The sequence below is a fragment of the Pseudophryne corroboree genome, chromosome 2, assembly GCF_028390025.1.
Source record: "Pseudophryne corroboree isolate aPseCor3 chromosome 2, aPseCor3.hap2, whole genome shotgun sequence".
Classification (NCBI taxonomy): domain Eukaryota; kingdom Metazoa; phylum Chordata; class Amphibia; order Anura; family Myobatrachidae; genus Pseudophryne; species Pseudophryne corroboree.
Genome location: NC_086445.1, coordinates 470,530,327 through 470,550,227, shown reverse-complemented (window position 1 = coordinate 470,550,227; position 19,901 = coordinate 470,530,327).

Below are 19,901 nucleotides of genomic sequence, written 5' to 3'. Positions count from 1 at the left end.
TGAACATGCTGGTGGTTAGAATACCGACACAGTTCACCTTGCACTTATCACTGGTTTATCACTTCTTTCTGCCTTCTCCAGGCTTAATACATCTGCCCCCTGGTGCCATATTGAAGTAACCAATTTTAGTATTTAAAACCTGGTTGGTTTTGCCTTTAAAATATATTAAAAATACTCGCTAGAATAGCGGCTGAGACTGCATCTTACAAGATATTAGTGACTGATATGAACTAATTTATATTGTGCAACATTGTAGTGCCCCCAGTTCGTTGTGCCATAGGTGCAGGAGATGTATCTCCTGTACCTAGCATGGATAGATGTGTTAATGTTAATAGCGATGGTTGCCGGAAAAAAAGTGGGGTGGTGCGATCGCATTGATGTGTATGTAATAGGATGTGTGTATAGTCACATTAGCATTAGTCACATTAGCATTCTGTTTGCATCGAGAACACTGTATGGCCACATTCCATTGATGTTTCTATAACGGGCTCAATGTGTGCGGGGCACACTGGGACCTTGGTTCAGGGGGCAGACCACACTGCACCCACATTATATTACTTACTTTTCCAGAGTCCTGCGTCAGTGTTGCAGCCCCCGGTAAAAATCACCAGCAAAATGGCCACCGCATATGCGCAGTAGTGATCAGTCTCTGTAGAAATGGAATACGCACACATATTGGGGGTAATTCCAAGTTAATCGCAGCAGGAATTTTTTTTAGCAGTTGGGCAAAACCATGTGCACTGCAGGGGGGGCAGATATAACATGTGCAGAGAGAGTTAGATTTGGGTGGGTTATATTGTTTCTGTGCAGGGTAAATACTGGCTGCTTTATTTTGACACTGCAAATTAGATTGCAGATTGAACACACCCCACCCAAATCTAACTCTCTCGGCACATGTTATATCTGCCCCCCCTGCAGTGCACATGGGGGGGGGTAATTCCAAGTTGATCGCAGCAGGATTTTTGTTAGCAATTGGACAAAACCATGTGCACTGCAGGGGAGGCAGATATAACATGTGCAGAGAGAGTTAGATTTGGGTGGGGTGTGTTCAATCTGCAATCTAATTTGCAGTGTAAAAATAAAGCAGCCAGTATTTACCCTGCACAGAAATAAAATAACCCACCCCAAATCTAACTCTTTCTGCACATGTTATATCTGCCTCCCCTGCAGTGCACATGGTTTTGCCCAATTGCTATCAAAAATCCTGCTGCGATCAACTTGGAATTACCCCCATGGTTTTGCCCAGTTGCTAACAGAATTCCTGCTGCAATCAACTTGGAATTACCCCCCTTGTACCATGTAAGATTCATTTCAACGATGCATCTCAGTAAGCTCAGATTCAGGGTTATTCCAAAAACTGAATTAGGGGGGTGATGGCTCATTGCATAAAGAATCTGACTGCTTAAGTTACAACTGAGTGATACACAAACCTAAGCCATTCCTGGAAACAGTCACATCCAAAAAGTCTTTGGTAGAACTGTCTATGCTCTTTGTCATGTGCACAAGAATAGCCAGCTTCTTAAGGGCCCTAATTATCAATAGTATTTTTATTAAAATAATGTGAAAACAGGATTGTTTTTACATCCTTTTCACATTATTTTAGTTTCACTGAAATGTATCAAAGGGCTTGGAGCAATATTCGGGAAAACTGACTCCAAGCTCGTTAAGTCGCTTTTTTTTAGTAAGCAGATCACATTTCCAATACTTATAATGGGAAATGCAATCTGCTCAGATTTATGAAAAATAAATTGTAAAAATATCAGAAGGAGTCTGCAATGACAACACAATCTCGAGATGGCGCTGTCCACAGTTCAGTCCGTTTCCCCGGCTATTGGTCTGCTCTGACATAACAGAGTTGGAAGCCGGCGCCTGTCATTAGCCAAGTGTGTCTAATAAGACCACTGTAAATAAAATAAAAAAAATAATAATAATAAAAAAAAAATCATAGACAAGCGACAGCACCAAGGTCCTGTGATCAGCAGGACGGTGATCAGGTGACCGGAGTCACGGAGGAGCTCACTGGGTTACCAAACACCGAGTAAGTGCACGGGAAAGTGGGGGGATCAGTAGCCGGTGGCGGTATATGCACAGCATAAAGGGTATTTTTGTGAAAACTACCCTGAGAGGTGTGCAAAAAGGAATCACTGGGATAGAGCTTTTTCGCAAGCTCTGTCCCTACATGCGATAATTGATACATTCCAGTGATGTATTCCAGTATTGCATTGCGGGTTTTGGGTGATTATATCACATCCCATCCACATCTGAGAGGCAGATTTTGATAAATATGCCTGTAAGACCCTTAACCATCTTAAAAAGTCCTCTTTCGTATTGTTCCTGATATAACCATTATTATTGAAAGTAATAATGGTCTACATATTTCAAATCATTATTATACACTGCTCAAAAAAATAAAGAGAACACTAAAATAACACATCCTAGATCTGAATGAATGAAATATTCTTATTAAATACTTTGTTCTTTACATAGTTGAATGTGCTGACAACAAAATCACACAAAAATTATCAATGGAAATCAAATTTATTAACCCATGGAGGTCTGGATTTGGAGTAACACTCAAAATTAAAGTAGAAAAACACACTACAGGCTGATCCAACTTTGATGTAATGTCCTTAAAACAAGTCAAAATGAGGCTCAGTAGTGTGTGTGGCCTCCACGTGCCTGTATGACCTCCCTACAACCCACACAAGTGGCTCAGGTAGTGCAGCTCATCCAGGATGGCACATCAATGCGAGCTGTGGCAAGAAGGTTTGCTGTGTCTGTCAGCGTAGTGTCCAGAGCATGGAGGCGCTACAAGGAGACAGGCCAGTACATCAGGAGACGTGGAGGAGGCCGTAGGAGGGCAACAACCCAGCAGCAGGACCGCTACCTCCGCCTTTGTGCAAGGAGGAACAGGAGGAGCACTGCCAGAGCCCTGCAAAATGACCTCCAGCAAGCCACAAATGTGCATGTGTCTACTCAAACGATCAGAAACAGACTCCATGAGGGTGGTATGACGGCCCGACGTCCACAGGAGGGGGTTGTGCTTACAGCCCAACACCGTGCAGGACATTTGGCATTTGCCAGAGAACACCAAGATTGGCAAATTTGCCACTGGCGCCATGTGCTCTTCACAGATGAAAGCAGGTTCTCACTGAGCACATGTGACAGACGTGACAGAGTCTGGAGACGCCAAGGAGAACGTTCTGCTGCCTGCAACATCCTCCAGCATGACCGGCTTGGCAGTGGGTCAGTAATGGTGTGGGTTGGCATTTATTTGGGGGGTCGCACAGCCCTCCATGTGCTCGCCAGAGGTAGCCTGACTGCCATTAGGTACCGAGATGAGATCCTCAGACCCATTGTGAGACCATATGCTGGTGTTGTTGGCCCTGGGTTCCTCCTAATGCAAGACAATGCTAGACCTCATGTGGCTGGAGTGCGTCAGCAGTTCCTGCAAGACGAAGGCATTGATGCTATGGACTGGCCCGCCCGTTCCCCAGACCTGAATCCAATTGAGCACATCTGGGACATCATGTCTCGCTCCATCCACCACGGACTGTCCAGGAGTTGGCGGATGCTTTAGTCCAGGTCTGGGAGGAGATCCCTCAGGATACCATGCGCCACCTCATCAGGAGCATGCCCAGACATTGTAGGGAGGTCATACAGGCACGTGGAGGCCACACACACTACTGAGCCTCATTTTGACTTGTTTTAAGGACATTACATCAAAGTTGGATCAGCCTGTAGTGTTTTTCCACTTTAATTTTGAGTGTGACTCCAAATCCAGACCTCCATGGGTTAATAAATATGATTTCTATTGATAATTTGTGTGTGATTTTGTTGTCAGCACATTCAACTATGTAAAGAACAAAGTATTTCATAAGAATATTTCATTCATTCAGATCTAGGATGTGTTATTTTAGTGTTCCCTTTATTTTTTTGAGCAGTGTATAATACTAGGCCCCCTTGACATATATTTTCTCCCAATCCCGACTGTTTAGTTTACCAAATAAAGAAATTCATTACAGCTTAGAATTGATTAAACCAATCAAGAGTGAGAAGCCTAGAGATGGTTCTAAAAAAATCATTTTGGGAAGTATCATCACTTTGATTGCAGCCAATTGGCCTAGCTATGAGATTTCAAAGTAATAGTACATCCAATCCTGTCAGATTTGTCATTTGCATCAGTAGAGGATTATAGTGATATCTGGTGCCTGTTTTTTTCTTTATTATAGTAATAATGTAGTAATTCATCATCTTTGGCAGGAATGTGAATTGCCAAGTATTGCAGTACAGGTTGAGTATCCCTTATCCAAAATGCTTGGGACCAGAAGTATTTTGGATATGGGATTTTTCCGTATTTTGGAATAATTGCATACCATAATGAGATATCAGGGCGATGGGACCTAAATCTAAGCACAGAATGCATTTATGTTACATATACACTTTATACACACAACCTGAAGGTCACTTTAGCCAATATTTTTTATAACTTTGTGCATTAAACAAAGTGTGTCTACATTCACACAATTCATTTATGTTTCATATACACCTTATACACACAGCATGAAGGTCATTTAATACAATATTTTTAATAACTTTGTGTATTAAACAAAGTTTGTGTACATTGAGCCGTCAAAAAACAAAGGTTTCACTATCTCACTCTCACTCAAAAAAGTCCGTATTTCGGAATATTCCGTATTTCGGAATATTTGGATATGGGATACTCAACCTGTATTTAGTTTGCCAGGCATATTTATATTTTGCTTGGAAAATTTGTAAAAGTTCACAAAAAATGAAGTGCCTCAGTTTTCTAGGTATTCAAACAAAAGAAAGAGGCAGTGGTATGTTCAGCTAATGAGGAGTGGATATCTATCACAGTGTAATAAGGGAGGTGATGAATAAAGTTTGTGCTGTATATCTTGCACTATAGACACTTTAATGGTGACAGTAAGTCTAATCTTCCTCACATGTGGCTCCATAGCTAAACCAAACACTACAGATGTAGGGGGTCATTCCGACCCGATCGCACGCTGCATTTCCTCGCAGCCGTGCAATCGGGTTGGACCTGGGCATGCGCGGCGGCCGCATTACGCAGGCGTGCCGTCGCTGGGCAGTGACGCCACAAATGAAGAAAGATTGACAAGAGGAAGGCGGAACCGGGCGGCAACTCACTGGTTTCGGGCAGCTGTGAGTCCAACGCAGGCGTGTCCAGGCGTTTGGAGGGCGGTTGTCTGATGTCAATTCTGGGACCTGCAACACTGGATCGATCGCACAGGGTAAGTAACTCTTACCCTGGTCTTGTTTTACCCAAACTTTTTTTGCATAGCAGGGCTGCACAAGCGTTCTCAGCCATGCTATGCAGAAATACACTCCCCCCATAGGCGGCGTCTAGTTGATTGCACAGGCAGCAAAAAGTTGCTACGTGCGATCAACTCAGAATAACCCCCGTAAGCAGACTTCCCTGGTGAATGTCATTACTAGTAGAAAACAGATCAGATGAAGACAATATTTTCATCTCTGGCTGAAAAATTAAGTACAGTATAATGCAAAAGTGGCATCAGAGAACCATCCCTAGATCCTACATTATAGCAACACAACCTTCATGTAGCCCCAAGTCTATCTCTGCCTCTAATGATATCATGAAAAAGTGGGTTGTCGCTACTGTATTCTATGTGTATAAGCTTCCAGTGTCGTCTAGTGCCTACTTATTCATATGAAACCCTCCGATGGGGCACATTCACAGGTGAACGCTATATCGATTTTTTCACAATGTTCTCATTGTTTTGGTCCTGAGCATGTGCAGATCTGGCAATCCGATGTCACTCGCAGTGCCCCAAATACTACTGCATGATTGACATGCTGCTGGTGTTTGGGGGCGCCAACAGAATGTCATCAAGAAGCGTCCCAGAAAATGGGAGCATGTTGTCCTTTTTTTTCTGGGTGCCCTGAAGTTATTGGCTGCGTCCTCTGACACAGCGTCACTGGCTCGGGCAGCGTAATATCACCAGACATCCTAAATAACCTGAGAGTTAAGGGGGGTATACACGGGAGAGATGTGTGCTGAGCGAACCGCTCAGCACACATCTCTCCCGCCGCTCAGCACAGCGTGATGTGTGCTGAGCGATGCGGGAGGAGGACGGGGGCCGCTCATTTCACACAGCGGGTGAAATGAGCAACCTGCTAGATTGGCCTGCATGCAGGCTCAATCTAGCAGCGGCGATAGCGATGTGCGGGACTGCGCATCGCTATCGCTTAGGGGGCTACACACGAGTGATCTGTGCTTAAAATCTAAGCAATCTAGTCAGATTGCATAGATTTTAAGCATGGATCTCTCCGTGAGTACCCCCTTTACTCATATATGTCCGTGGTCATGCAGATTATCTGATGCGGACACAGCATCAGATTAATGCACCTCATGTGGCTTTAGCATAATTTCCCACAACCGCTGCGTACAAAAGACGCAGCAGCTGTACTATAGTGTCCTCCTCTGAATCAGCCCCTACTGTATAACATATGGAATCAGGGGACCCAATCGATTTGTAACCATTTTTATGCAGAGTTTAGCGTTGGTATTTAGAAGTGCTATTGGTCAGTTGTTACTGGGTTTCAAGACAGCGTTTATTTTTGCTTCTAATATGACATTTTACATTTTTAGTAGAGATGAGCGGGTTCGGTTTTACTCGTATTTATCCGAATCTCCTTATTGGCTATCGGACGTCACGTGTTTTGGTTAGCCAATAAGAAAAATCCAGAAAATAAGAAATGGCGATAATTCTGGCGTAAAGAACCGAGTAAATCCGAACCCGCTCATCTCTAATTTTTAGGGTGTGTTTCTGAGTCAGGTGCATCTCTTTTCATACATGCAAATAGTAAGATTTAGCATACGGACAGAAGTGAATTTATGCATTTTGCATACCTTCATATTACTCCTTATTGGAGAAATCTTTGCAAAATCTCGACAACTTGATGGCGATCATCCAATCTCACTAAATTATTCTGTCTAGTTAGAGTGTCGTGGAAGTGTGGTGGGCATGCAGTGTGATTTCCGAGCTAGCCGTGCATTTATGGAGAAGGGAAGCCTGTGTCAGACATGGGGCTGGTGCAAATGCCATCCCTAATATGACAGTTGCGGTTGTGGACTGAAATACAGGCAGAGCGGCTTTCTACTTGAAGCCACACTGATCCTTGCATTAGCCCTACAGAACTGTATAAAATTAAAGGTAGTAAATGAGACTTCCGAGGCATCACTTAAAAACAGCCATTTTGCGTCCGGCTCATACTCAGGCCCTTAGTTTGTAAACCATAGTACCAAAGGGATGTACAGTAATGTTAATAATGATATCAGTCCTTCTTCACTGGATCCCTGACAGATTAAACAGTGTGTATGTGTATTTCACATTAATCTCTCATTAGCAGGCCATCCCAGAAAATGATACTGCTGAAGACAGAGACACCACCACACGTCACTGGAAGAGAGAGCATTGATAAATACTGGAGGCAGGGGCATCTTAAGTGAGGAGGAGGCCCATGTGCAGACTCCGGGAGGGCCCTCTCCTCTCCATGGCGGTGTAGGCTCCGAAACAGGTCTGGAGCCTACTGCGCATGCGCAGGTCCCCGGAAACATTGCGCCTGCCATGTTCCGGAGACAAAATTTTAAGTGCGAATGTGCGGCGGCCATTTTGGAGTGAATTTTGTGCTTGATGGAGGCGGCTGCAGCATCTGACGATGGACTCCGGAGAGGTGAGTACTGAAATATGGGTGCAGTGTGTGTGGTGTGGGGCCCCCCCTGTACCCAGGGGCCCGTGTGCACTGCACACATTGCACACATTATAGAAACGCCAATGACTGGAGGTAAATGAGCTCTCATGGTGATATAAAACAAAAGGTACCGATGGTTGCAGAACAAATCAATAAATAGAGCTCATAAAATGTAAGCAGTATTTATCTACTGAACTATATGTGTATATGCATAGACTTCAACTTACATTTTAAGCTCTTTAGGGTTGAAACTTTCCTTTTGCAATATGCTTGAAGTTGTGGTTATTGGGGCTCATGCTGAGTTACTGTAGATACATATGTGTTAAAAAAAAACACATAAAACCTGAGTGAAAAAATAGCATACTTACACACACATGCTGCGTAGGAGGCATCTTAAGGTGCATCGACATGAGTTCTATACCTCTCTTTTATCATATATGCATAAACCAGTAGCATATATACCAGTAGCATAGTATATATACCAGTAGCATCCAGGTCTATGTCAAGCAAATTTACTACCAGATATACTTACACACAACCAGATCAAGTTGCCTGGTAACCCCCATTCCCTACAGCCTGGCCAGCAGCCACTACATGCAGTGTAAAGGGTGGAATGGAGTTGCTGCACATGCCCAGTGGTTGCAGATTTTCCTGCCAAGCCTGCTGTGTGTGTCTGTGGATCTGAGTGGTCAATCATCGCACCAGAGAGAGAGACCCTGATTAGTGTCTTACTGTAATGACTGGGAATGTATACTGTATGTCTAAACTGTTGTATTGCATAAACTGCACTATATTTAGGGCAGACTAGCTTATTACAGGCTAATTATTCATCCTTCATGGGCTGGCAACAACCACTCTAAAATGAAACATTTGGAAACCCCCCTTCAAAATCCTGCATTTGCCCCTTGTAAGCTTTGCAATCACCAGCCCCAATTTCTGATTTCAGCGGTGGGCCCAGGTTCAACTAAATGCTTTGGGCTCCCCCCCCCCCACCCTCATCCCATCCAAGTCCATCCCTTCCCCCCCTAGAGAGGATCTGGTGAGGGGGACCTGCTCAGGGCCACAGAAATGCATATCTAGCAATAGTGCCGTAACTAGACATTTTAGCACTGTGTGCAAGAAACGGCATTGGAGCCCCCCCCTCCATGTAAAACAGGGGCCGTGCGCGCCATAGGCACGCGCAAAAAATATAGGGGCGTGGCTTCGAGGGGAAGGGGTGTGGCCACAAAATAATACCAATTCATATAATGGTGCACAGTAATCTCCATTATTCAAATTACGCCGCACAGTAGCACCACTACACCAGGTAGAGCCCTTCTTACACCTCACGGCGGATTCCCCTTTTTACACATAACGGCAGACAGCATCTTCTTTTTACACATAACGGCAGACAGCATCCCCTTTTTACACATTACGGCAGACAGCATCCCCTTTTTACACATTACGGCAGACAGCGTCCCCTTTTTTACACATTACGGCAGACAGCGTCCACTTTTTACACATTACGGCAGACAGCGTCCCCTTTTTACACATTACGGCAGACAGCGTCCCCTTTTTACACATTACGGCAGACAGCATCCCCTTTTTTACACATTACAGCAGACAGCATCCCCCTTTTTGCACATTACAGCAGACAGCACCCCCTTTATACACATTATGGCAGACAGCGTCCACTTTTTACACATTACGGCAGACAGTGTCCCCCTTTTTACACATTATGGCAGACAGCGTCCCCCTTTTTACACATTGCGGCAGACAGCATCCCCTTTTTACACATTACAGCAGACGGTGTCTCCTTTTTACACATTAAGGCAGACAGCGTCCACTTTTTACACGTTACAGCAGACAGTGTCCCCCTTTTTACACATTAAGGCAGACAGAATAGAAAGAAAGAAAGAAATAATAGATTATACTTACTGTCCATGCTGGCAGTCAGGCTCCTCGGTGCAGCTTCTTCTGGCAGAGATCCCGGTCAGGGGAGAAAGAGGAAGAGGGAGGAGGGAGCCGCAGCAGCGCTGTGTAATTGGTAGAGGTGCTGCTGCTGCTGTCCCTCTGCTTCACCATAGGCTGCCCTCCGCCGCTGTGAATGCTGGGATGCGCTTCCCAGCATTCACAGCGGCGGAGGGCAGCCTATGGTGAAGCAGAGGGACAGCAGCAGCAGCAGCGCTTCTACCAATTACACAGCGCTGATGCGGCTCCCTCCTTCTCCCTCTACCCCGTGGTCGCTGCGCTCCTCTCCACTCCTCGGTGGGTGACTGTGTGCTCCGGGCGGCAGTTGCCCGCAGCACACAGCGGCATGTAATGAGTCAGTTTGACTCATTACATGCCGCGCTGCTTTGGACCCCTGGACAGTGGCGGTAGTTCCGCCACTGGTACCTGGTGATAAAGGGAAGCATTTTGGGATTAAAAACAAACTTGCATCCTATTCACTTAATGGAGAAAATATAGGGGTAACAGTAGTGAAAAAAGATTTGGGGGTTGCTCATAGATAATAGAGTTGGCAGGAGATTTGTTTATTAATAGAACTCTGTGTAGGACACTCACTGAGGTTAGAGGACAGAAAATTCCGTAAAAAACGTAGGAAAGGGTTCTTCACTGTAAGGGCAATAAGGATTTGGAATTCCCTGCCAGAGAACGTAATAATGGTGGACTCTGTAAATGCATTTAAAAACAGACTGAACAGTTTTCTAGCTGAAAAAAGTATCCAAGGCTATAGCATTTAATATATTGACATTAAGTATCTGGGAGTTGTACGAAATATAGTTGAAAATTGTTACGAAACCATTACTTTATCTGGTGCATTATAATGTGCACAGCTTAATACAGAATACAGGTTGAACCCGATGGGCACTTTGCCTCTTTTCAACCTCATCAACTATGTTACTATGTTACTATGATTGGCACTCATAGGAACTCTTCAGGAAATTCAGCTGCATAAAACAGCAAACAGCTTTACTAATACCCCTTTCACACTGCCAATGCCGAATCCCACCTTGGAATTGGAAATGGGTCCATCCCGGGTGGGATCCGGCATTGGCCGCTGCTGCAGGCTTCTCCGACCCGGCAATATGCCGGGCAGGTTGCCGTAGCAGCGGGGGGCGGATCCGGCGGCGGGTGCGGAGGCGGCGCTGGGAGATGAGATCATCTCTGCGCCGCCTCTCCCTGCTGTAGTAAAAGGGTCCCGGGACGCATCGACCCGGGAACCCGTTTACGCAGCCACTGACCCGGTATTCAACCCGGGTATAACACTGCTTTATTCCCGGGTTGAATTGCCGGGTCAGACGACCTGCGATTTCGGCTATGCCCCTTTCACACCGCACGCCGACCCGTGTTGAACCGGCAATATGCCGGGTCGATACCAGGTTATTTGTGCTGTGTGAAAGGGGTATTACCTACACTCAAATTCAACTCCTACTGCTCCTCTCAGGATTGCCATTATAAGAGCACATTTGGCACAGAATGTAGGCTTTTGTTCCTAAGTGACTGAGGCTGTAAGACATCTCCTGCTGTAAAATAGTATCATTTGTACCTAACAGTAGTGTAAAATGTGGCTTGTAGGTAGTAAATGCTAAATTCACATTAACCTATTTAAATATAATAATGTAATAAAATGGAACATGCACAAGAGAAAATGTTATCTGGACAGTTGAAATGTGAAAATTGCATTTTCAATATAAAAGGTAATTAAATGCAAACACAAATACAAATACAAATTAAAAGCAAACATCTGTTGTTTTCCTTTTTAAAACTGAAATGAGAATCTTCTTTCCTGCAGAGGCCAAATGGAAATGTCAATGGAATATTTAAAAAAGAGAGCCGTGGCTTCATGGCTTCATAAACAGTAAGTACTGTCAGGGGCAGTGTCGGACTGGGGCATTAGGGGCCAACCAGGGAAATGTAACTGCAGAGCCCACTGAAGGGGTGTTGTCAGGGGTGGATATGGAACTAAAATTAGCCCTGGAAAAATTTCTAGAAGTGTCCCCATGTGGGCGACACCAAATCAGTGGTAGGCGGAGCTAACAACAAAGTGGGCGGGGTCAGTACACAGGGCCATAAATATGGGTTGCGAGCAGTGTCATTGCAAAAATTATGGGGTTGTGGCCACAGAATACTTCCAATTCACATAACACCGCACAGCAGCATCCGTTATTCGCATTACAATGCCCAGTGGGGTCCGTTACTCACATTACAACGCCCAGCGGCGTCACATTATTCACATTACAGCGCCCAGCGGCATCTGTTACTCATATTACAGCGCACAGCGGCGTCACATTATTCACATTATAGCGAACAGCGGCATCTGTTACTCACATTACAACGCCCAGTGGCGTCACATTATTCACATTACAACGCCCAGTGGCATCCATTACTCACATTATAACACCCAGTGGCGTCTGTTACTCACATTACACTGCCCAGTGGCATCCGTTACTCACATTACACTGCCCAGTGGCATCCGTTACTCACATTACACTGCCCAGTTTCATCCGTTACTCACATTACACTGCACAGAAGCTTCCATTATTCACATTACAGTGCATAGTGACATCACATTACAGTGCCCAGTGACGTCTGTTACTCACATTACAATGCTCTGCAGCATCCATTACTCACATTATAACACCCAGAGGCGTCCGTTGCTCACATTACACCACACAGCAGCGTCACATTATTGAGATTACAGCGCACAGTGGCGTCACATTTCACCGCCCAGTGGCATCCGGTACTCAACATTACAATGCCCAGAGAGTCACATTATTCACATTACAGCGCCCATCGGTGTCTGTTACTCACATTACACCATGGGTGGAGGAGGGGGTGTCACGGGTGGGGAAGGGGGTGTCGCGACTAGGGGGGGTGCTGAAGGTGGGGGTGCTGTGGGGGGAGGGGATCCCAAAGGGAGGTGCCGCGGGGGGGGGGGGGGCTATGAGTGGGTGGGGGGGTGCCGAGGGTGGGGGTGGGTGGGTGGAGTTACATGCAAATTGGCTCCTCCCCCACTGATGTTATCACAGTGATTGCTGCTGCTGCTACTGCACCATGACGGACACTGGTGTCCGGCTCCTCTGTGTACCTCACTGGACAGGACATACTGAACATCACCTGCTGTAGTCCTGCTGTCGGTCACGTGATCGCGCTGATTCCAGTGGTAGTGGAATCAGCGCTAATGCTGCTCCTGCAGTAGAGCCTTCCACCGCAGCCTTGCCATTGATGTAGGCGCCGGCGCAGTCTCGCAAAAGAGGGCGTGTCTATGAATTGGTAGGGCCTACCGGTGGTTTCACCGGCTCCCCGGTGGCCCAGTCCGAGCCTGGTCAGGGGTCAATGCTTGGTTAACCAATCAGAAGTGGCTAAATATTGCCTCTGATAGTCACCATTATTGTTCATCATTACACAATGGGCCTAATTCAGACCTGATCGCAAGGCTGCGTTTTCCTACAGCGGGCGATCAGGTCTAAACTGCGCATGCGTATGCACCGCAATGTGCAGGTGCGTCACGTGGGTACAAAGCAGTTCGCTGCTCAGCGATGTGTTTGTGTGAAGAATCCATTCGCACGGGCGTTCGCAAGGAGATGGACAGGAAGAATCCATTTGTGGGTGTCAACTGACCATTTTCGGGGAGTGGTTGGAAAAACGCAGGCGTGTCTATGCGTTTGCAGGGAGGGATCCTGATGTCAATTCCGGTCCCGGACAGGCTGAAGTGATCGCAGCAGCTGATAAGTTCTGAGCTACTCAGAGACTGCACGAAATCTGTTTGTACAGCTCTGCTACACATATGTTCGCACATTTGCAAAGTGAAAATACACTCCCCTATGGCCGGCGACTATGCGAATGCAGGACTGCAAAAAAACCCTAGCGAGCGATCAGGTCTGAATTAGGCCCAAATACCCTCATCTCTCAAGTACAGGAGTTTTGTAAGATAGACCTCACTGGTGATAGCACATACAGTATATGCAATCCCACAAAAGGAGTTTGCATTAATGTAAAAGTAGAAATAGAGACCGTATCAACATCACCAGTTCTAAAAAAAAATCCCACCTTTGTAAATTAACCCCTTAGGGCGGGATGTAATGGAGTCAGATATTGCCGGAGGTGCGGGATGCCAGCTGATCTCGAACGTTTTTTTAAGGGGGCAAACACTTACAAGGAAAAACCATGCTTTGTAAGTGACTGCCCCTTTAAAAAAAATCCAAGAGCGGCGGGCATCCCACACCTCCTGTGATCTCATACTCCATTACATCCCGCCCTAAGGGGTAAATTTACTAAGGTGGGATTTTTTTTTTTAGAACTGGTGATGTTGCCCATAGCAACCAACAAGATTATATCTATTATCCTCTAGAAGCAGCTAAATAAATGTTAAGTAGAATCGTATTGGTTGCTATGAGCAACATCGCCAGTTCCAAAATACTCCCACCTCAGTAAATTTAACCCTAAATGTGAACTTACTGACCAATTGTATGTATATGTATATATATATATATATATATATATAGATATACACACAGAGTAAAAACCACAGCACTCACCGCACCAGAAGCGGGGCACAGCTATGCACTTACCACTCACAGGGTGGGGTGCATATAACACTGCACTCTCCACCACAGAAGCGGGGTACACAGCTGTACTTACCACTCACAGGGCGGGGTGCATGAAGCCCATGACCACATCGCTCTAATAAATACAAACAGAGAACCCAGCACTCACCAAAGTAAACTCACTTATCCTCAACAATTCAATAAATAAATGATGGGGGTTTAGTTGGTGGATTGGCCAATGCACGGAAGCCTGTATACCGATTCAAGGTACCCCACCTTCATACAGGTCCTACACTATCACAAAGTCTTAAAACCTGACTACCACACTGCTGCATCATCTGCCTGCTAGATGTAATGTGTACCTGCCACAGACTTTATGGCTTTTAAAGGCACACTAGTCACCTATTGCACTGGCTCAAAGATGATTGCTAAAAAACAGCTGAGACAGGTTCAGGATAATAAAGTCCACACAGGGGTGCATGAGAAAGCTAGTGGCCACGGTTAATAAGAGCTAACCATAGATTAACCCCTTCATATACACACAGAGTAAAAACCACAGCACTCACCGCACCAGAAGCGGGGCACAGCTATGCACTTACCACTCACAGGGTGGGGTGCATATAACACTGCACTCTCCACCACAGAAGCGGGGTACACAGCTGTACTTACCACTCACAGGGCGGGGTTCTCTGTTTGTATTTATTAGAGCGATGTGGTCATGGGCTTCATGCACCCCGCCCTGTGAGTGGTAAGTACAGCTGTGTACCCCGCTTCTGTGGTGGAGAGTGCAGTGTTATATGCACCCCACCCTGTGAGTGGTAAGTGCATAGCTGTGCCCCGCTTCTGGTGCGGTGAGTGCTGTGGTTTTTACTCTGTGTGTATATGAAGGGGTTAATCTATGGTTAGCTCTTATTAACCGTGGCCACTAGCTTTCTCATGCACCCCTGTGTGGACTTTATTATCCTGAACCTGTCTCAGCTGTTTTTTAGCAATCATCTTTGAGCCAGTGCAATAGGTGACTAGTGTGCCTTTAAAAGCCATAAAGTCTGTGGCAGGTACACATTACATCTAGCAGGCAGATGATGCAGCAGTGTGGTAGTCAGGTTTTAAGACTTTGTGATAGTGTAGGACCTGTATGAAGGTGGGGTACCTTGAATCGGTATACAGGCTTCCGTGCATTGGCCAATCCACCAACTAAACCCCCATCATTTATTTATTGAATTGTTGAGGATAAGTGAGTTTACTTTGGTGAGTGCTGGGTTCTCTGTTTGTATTTATTAGAGCGATGTGGTCATGGGCTTCATGCACCCCGCCCTGTGAGTGGTAAGTACAGCTGTGTACCCCGCTTCTGTGGTGGAGAGTGCAGTGTTATATGCACCCCACCCTGTGAGTGGTAAGTGCATAGCTGTGCCCCGCTTCTGGTGCGGTGAGTGCTGTGGTTTTTACTCTGTGTGTATATGAAGGGGTTAATCTATGGTTAGCTCTTATTAACCGTGGCCACTAGCTTTCTCATGCACCCCTGTGTGGACTTTATTATCCTGAACCTGTCTCAGCTGTTTTTTAGCAATCATCTTTGAGCCAGTGCAATAGGTGACTAGTGTGCCTTTAAAAGCCATAAAGTCTGTGGCAGGTACACATTACATCTAGCAGGCAGATGATGCAGCAGTGTGGTAGTCAGGTTTTAAGACTTTGTGATAGTGTAGGACCTGTATGAAGGTGGGGTACCTTGAATCGGTATACAGGCTTCCGTGCATTGGCCAATCCACCAACTAAACCCCCATCATTTATTTATTGAATTGTTGAGGATAAGTGAGTTTACTTTGGTGAGTGCTGGGTTCTCTGTTTGTATATATAGATATAGATATATATATTTATATATGAAGTATAGTAAATCTAATGTATTCTTTACATAGTAAATTTTACAAATGTACAGGAGTATAATAGCAGGCATAAAGTATTTCAGGGGAATGAGAAATCATTTCAGAATAGAGCCAATGTTGAGTTTTGCAATTTGCTAGGACAATTTTGTGATGACCTAATAAAGCCTGAGCACAATCTATTATACCCATGATAAAAGAACCCATATATTCCATCCTGTCTGCAATACATTATCTGTTTTATAGAGATAAGGTCACTACTACCATGACTTGCACCTGCTCTAAACTCATTTCATAAGATTCAATTACAGTAGTAGACCTATTCATTGAATTACATGTCCACAGACTTTTTGCTTGGTGTCTATAGGGAAGCAGAGCGTGTAGAAAATAGAAATAATGACAGTAGGAAAACATTATGCATGCTTATGTGGCTGTGAAGTCAGAATGGAGATTGAGCATGTCTTATCTCATTATAGGTTTATTATTATTATTTATATGTCCTTATGTTTTTTTAAGGTCTTATGGGTTTAATTTTATATGCTACCTAAGTGTACACAACATTCAGGTCTGAGAAGGCTATATATATCAAACTGACAGTCCCTGAAAATGCCATACTATAGAGGTTTTAAATAAGTAGTGAGCATAGGCGTTGGAACAGGAACGGGGGGGGGGGGGGGGGGAGGGGACAAGGGGGCAGCATGCAACCCCCCCCAAACGAGATATGGAAGCACAGGCGCGGGTTAGGGGGAGCACTTGCCCCCGGATCTTTGCAGGCGACTCCTCCTGTAAAATCAATGTGCTGCTGCCTTCTATGCCCCATGTCCTACTAGCCAGCAGAGGTGTATCTAGGGGACCGGGCGCCCCTGGCAAAGTAAGGGACTGGCACCCCATCCCCACATATTTGAAAAAGCGAAGGTGCATGGGCAAAAAAGGTGCATGATCTTGTGGGAAAGGGACATGACCACACAAAAGTTTCCCCAAATCAAATTACGCTACACAGTAGTACCCCTTATACACATACATCATGCCCACACAGTAATCCTTGTCACACTGTGGAGAAATCAGCAGTGCCTAGTCAAGGAGGGGCGCTGCCCAGCAATGGTTCCTGCTGTCAGGGGGTATAATCAAATATTAATGGCAGTGAAAAGGTATCTCTGCGCACTACCTAGTAGTGGTGATGTAGTTGTCGAAGTCGAAAAATATTGCAGCACACACGTCACGTACAAACTACACACAGATGGCCTCCGTGTGCGTACTTGTTCTGCCGTGTGTGCGCATATTCGCAATTTGCGTATGGTCGCTCCCGCGGTCCTGCGTATTAGCGCGTGATATGAGTGATTACGGTAGTGTTTGTAATCGCATGGTAAAGCCTTAGAAACACGCTACATATTTAATCCAAATAGTACACAATGTACACATAGTCTCCCTGCACCACACCAGCGAGTTACACTTGTTTAACTGGTATAAGAGCAAAGGGATTCACCTTTACAGTATAGGAGGGGACAGAACTAGGTTATAAGGTGGTGTTTGGTATCCAGCTGTAAGGTATTTTAAGAGCAATATTCCGGTGTTGGTTTGCAGAAGATCGCATGCTCCTGCGAATAGTTATGCGCAGGAGCAGACTACAAATATTAACTGTATGTACTGTGCTCTTGATATGCGGCGGAAACCAAGAGGAGAACATCTGCAAGTGCACCTGGAACAGACATCGCCCACCTATTCAAACTGACCTATGACCTCTGCTGTACTGTAAATTACCATCCCTGTGTCCAATGAACAAAGAGATTACAGTCTCCATTGTGTTAGGTTTTGGACAAATGTATAAAAAGCCAGCTGCAGGCCAGGTCACTCTCTCAATCTCTGAAGGTCATCTATCTTGATGACTGAGGACCGGACCGGGAAGCGCAGGCGAAACCAAACGTATGTACCATTGACTGTAGCCATTTTCTTATTGTATTGTTGTTATTATTGTAACCCCCTGCTAGTAAAGAACCGTTGGTGGGTCAGATCCCAACATAGTCTTTGAAATATAAATTGGTGTTGTGTTTCTCTTTCCCTGCTAGTGTTATATAAGTGTAATCTAGTCACATGTGTAGCTGCAAAGGGCTCACGGCGTGTCTTTGTGTGTGTACGCACCGCGTGTACTTTGTACGACCATCACGGCGTTTGTACGCAAAGTGCGTACACAGTATGGGGCTTTGTACGCTAACTGTGTAAAAAGTACGTAGGCTAAGGATTGATTACAGCTGCGGCAGCGGCTCCATTTTAAAGTGTATTGAATGTATTTTTAAAGTGTTGCTTTTAGTCCTGTAAGTAAATCAAAATTTACATAGTGATATATTAAGAATAGCATTCTAGTAGTTTATTTTGAGTTTCTTCACTGTGGTGCTGAACACCGGTGCCAGCTCTTGGCTGCTGTGTGAACCACCAGCCCAGGCACAGCCACTACTAAGTGATTCCACTACCTGGCCAAGGGTGACACCACCAGGCAGCATCACCTCCTCAGCCAGTGCACCTTGTGAGTGCCATCCTGGCCAATGGGTAGATTACCTCCTGTCCCCAGCACATAGCCGTAGTCCCAATCCCGCTCCCAGCACATAGACGTAGTCCCCATCCCGCTCCCAGCACATAGACGTTGTCCCCCTCCTCCTCCCATCACATAGCCGTAATCTCCATTCCCCTCCCAGCACATAGCCATAGCCCCCATCTTCTTCCCAGCACATAGCCATAGCTCCCATCTTCCTCCCAGCATACAGCCATGGTCTCCCCCCTACCAGCACATAGCCATGGTCTCCCCCCTCCCTGCACATAGCCATGGTCTCCCCCCCCCTCCCTGCACATAGCCAAGGTCTCCCCCCTCCCTGCGTATAGTCTTCTCCCCTCCCAGTACAGAGTCTCCCCCTTCCTTGCATATACTCCTCTCCCCTCCCAGCACAGAGTCTCCCCCCTCCCTGCATATAGTCCTCTCCCCAGCCAGCACAGGGTCTCCCCCTGCATATAGTCCTCTCCCTTCCCAGTACATAGTCTCCCCCCTCCCTGAATATAGTCCTCTCCCCTCCCAGTACATAGTCTCCCCTCTCCCTGCATATAATACTCACCCCTCCCAGCACATAGTCTTCCCCTCCATGCATATAGTTCTTTCCCCTCCCTGCATACAGTCCTCTCCCTACAAAGAACATATCAATTAATATGTTGCAGTACCTAGTGTGATGAGCTGGGCATCGCCTGGGCTGGAGGATTGCACAGTAGGCAGGAACACCACACTTCGGCACCGCACCACACTTCGTGAAGAAAGTGAAAGTAAACTACAGCTTCCAGCAACCCTTGCTGCCAGGAGCTCCCGACAGCAAGGGCTGCTGGGAACTGTAGTTTACTTTCACGTTCTTTACTAGTGCATTGCGGTGCTGAACACCGGCGCCTGTTCCTGCCTACTGTGAGATCCTCCAGCCCAGGCGATGCCACTACTAAGTGATTCCACTCATTGGTCGAGGGTGGCACTGCCGGGCGGCGCCCCCTCCTCGGCCGGCGCCCCTGGCGAGTGCCATCCTGGCCAATGGGTAGATACACCCCTGCTAGCCGGCTCTTCACTGATGCATTACTGGGAGGGAGCCGGCTAGGCGGACATGGGGCATAGCAGGCAGCAACGGCAGCACATTGATTTTACAGCAGGAGTCGCCCGGAAGTAAGCACCGCTCACCCGCACTGGCGGGGTGGGGAAGTTTGGGGGGAGCACCAA